General features: G+C 35.7%; 1 long non-coding RNA gene across 2 annotated transcripts; it reads right to left on the bottom strand.

Annotated features, from left to right (window-relative positions):
- Nucleotides 1–1,256: 1,256 nt before the first annotated feature.
- Nucleotides 1,257–2,758, bottom strand: LOC118742327. 2 transcript variants are annotated; one of them, XR_004993362.1, is made up of 3 exons: nt 2,631–2,757; nt 1,458–1,622; nt 1,257–1,398 (listed from the first exon to the last, which is right to left on the bottom strand). It is a non-coding gene; the product is annotated as an uncharacterized LOC118742327 (long non-coding RNA). The 2 variants fall into 2 exon arrangements; XR_004993363.1 differs by having other exon boundaries at nt 1,360–1,395; nt 2,631–2,758.
- Between the last annotated feature and the right edge of the window lie 181 nt (nt 2,759–2,939).

Genomic DNA, 2,939 nt, shown 5'->3' with positions numbered 1-2,939 from the left:
TTTTCCAAATTTGCCTTCAATTAAGTTATTTTTGAAATAAAAATTACGCTCAAGATCGCAGAATATTTTATCTTTAAAAGTTGGTTTATTCTGAAAGCACACCTCTTGCTAAGGTAGCAAATTATTCGTAATTGTTTGTTGAATACAACACATACTTAAAAAGTTCTTAGAATTAAATGCTTCAAAAACTATACGCGATAAACCGAAAATGTTGAAAATGGTGAAATGTGGAATTACAGACTTTGAGTTACTTGCCATTTCGTTATTTTTTAATGCACAGTTTTCTTACCTACTACATATGAAGTATACACATAAATGCTAAATGCCCATTAAATTTCAAATCAGAATATGGTGTGCTCCAAAAGTTATGACATAATTAATTTTGCCCCTCTTAAAAATTACATAAAAAATTCACTTGTTTTCATTGATTTTTTAAAATTTAAACACCTATATATAATTCAAAGGCTATGCAGCAAATTGATCCAAATTTTTTTCGAGGATTCAAGTATACGTCAATGAATTATATCTAAAAGCAAACAGCTTGATATAGTTTCCAACAGTGAAAATAAAGCTAAATAACACCAAGGTTACCTGTTTTTTAGATTTGCCCATATACAAGATATACGGCTTTTATTTTTTTCGCGATAGACTTTTCGCTGGAATCGCCCATATTCAACGCAATTAATACAAAAACAGGTATAACAGTAGTTTTATTAGTTAGTGTATATAAACACGAAGAAAAAACTTTTACATTCACCGTAGCTAAGCCCTACTCATTGATTTATAAATTTTTATTTTTTTTGAGTTGATCGCACTTTAGATCTACATACATAAGAGTGGATATAAAAAAAATATTAGGGGTATTCTCCGAGTCTTGCAAAGCCCTTGCATGGTGCACAGCAAGGCGAATTTATATAAGGTGGTGTTATTAGCTCAGCTGATTTTGTGTATGCGTTTCGCCGCACGGCTTCTGATATCAAATTGAAAAATTTTGTTTGAATTTCTACACATACTCTTACAGATTTTGACAGTTTATGCCGCCAAAGCAAAAACAAAATACATGTAAATTTTTGTTTTTGTACTCCTGCTATCACCTTATATCAATTCGCCTTGGTGCACAGATTGCACGGTTAAAACCGGTTTTCGTATGGGACAGCTTTGCAAACCGTGCAATCCGTGCACCGTGCAAGGGCTTTGCAAGACTCGGAGAATACCCCTATTGTGTATTGCAATATTTTTATTTTTATTTTTTTTTGTGTATTGCAAACATAAATACTAGAGGAATTTCGTTCCCACGACAGTCGGGTCTACGTAACCGGAACGACCCAGATTTATATCTGGCCAAGGACTGTTACTCCAGCAACACTCCCCAAAACTCTATGGGGAACTTGTATGCTGCTAAAACAACAACAACTAGAGGAATTTAGTAAAGAAATTAGCTAAACCGATATTCTTACCAGTTTGTCAGCATTCTGCACCAAGCCTTTGAATAGAGGAAGCACAGGACGAAATTTTTCCTGTATGTCACAAAGTAGAAACAGTGTTTTCTTCGGGTTTAAAAAACGGAGACGTCGCGCCATATTCCCGATAGTGAAAAAGCCGCAACAAAATTCTGTTTATATCTGCAATAAAGATTGTAAACAGTTGATGATCCAATTAATAACTCCTTATGCTTATGATATAACAGATCCAGTCGGGGTTGCCTTTACTATAATGCATTATTCTCTTTATTATATAAATCGAAAGCTTTGGTGAAACTTGATGATAATCTCGGAGCTAGCTGGCACTAGATTGATTTGCTTCACGATTATTTTCAAAGAGTTTTCCACAGCGGCTATCCCGTAGGAGTCCAAACTTATCAGAAGTCGTGGGTACAATGTAGTTATTTGCCCATCATTACGGGCTATTGCGACCAAATCGCTGAACTGATTAAAAACTTGTAGCAAGGGTCTAAACTTTGTTTTAAAATATAATTTTGTAATTTTCAGTCACTAATTTTTCAATAAAATCGGTTTGAAATATGAACTTTCTTACCCCCATTTTCAACAGGTGTATGTTAAATGGTTCGAGGGATCAGGTATGACTTGATTTACAAAATTTGTTGGTCGATTACAGATTACAACCGAGCTTCAGTTGGGTGGTCAACGGCTGAAATGGTATTACAGATGGCAACTGGCGACTGAAAGCTGACATTTGAGTTACTTTATTCGCAACTGCACTTTTGTGGTCGCCGCGGAAATTTTGATTGATAATTTATTTCTTTTTCAACTGCTTCTTCAGCTTATTTACACTCAAGTCTTAGTTGCTGGTTCTTCAAAATTTTATTACCTTCAACTTTATTGGACTTAACTATAGTCGCTATTCATAATATATATTTTCCTTTCAGTGGGGTTGACTATCGGCAATCCAACTGCGGATGCGTTGTCATCCATAATCGACCCATTGAACTGGAGCCACGCTCCTTCCCCACAAATTCTGCAAAGTTCGGACTCGTACTGGATCGCAACTCATATGAATTCCCCTTGCGTTAGCTCATCATTCGCAATCGCAGGCTTCGAATGGTAGATTATGCTAAATTCAACTTTCCAACTGGTGTTATCCCATAAAACAATTATACTAGCCATAATTACACATGGAATGAATGAATACGAACACTTTTTGCAAGCTTGCTGCAAATAAAATTACTTTTAACGCTCGAATTCTATCCCTGCAAGAACATTGACTATCATTTGACAAATCATTTGAGTAGCAACCCTGCAAGAACAGTGACTATCATTTGACAAATCATTTGAGTGGCAAGGCTGATAGAGATTTCTGTCACTGCCCTGCAAGAACAGTGACCATCATTTGACAAATCATTTGACTGGCAAGGCTGATAGAGATTTCTGTCACTGGCTACCTACAAGTTTCTATCACATTCTAAAGGGCAGTGTGAAAAA

The sequence above is a fragment of the Rhagoletis pomonella genome, unplaced genomic scaffold (assembly GCF_013731165.1).
Source record: "Rhagoletis pomonella isolate Grant_MI unplaced genomic scaffold, Rhpom_1.0 Rhpom_scaffold_00007, whole genome shotgun sequence".
Classification (NCBI taxonomy): Eukaryota; Metazoa; Arthropoda; class Insecta; order Diptera; family Tephritidae; genus Rhagoletis; species Rhagoletis pomonella.
Note: the sequence above shows the minus strand (reverse complement) of the source record. Positions and strands in the feature narration are given on the sequence as shown.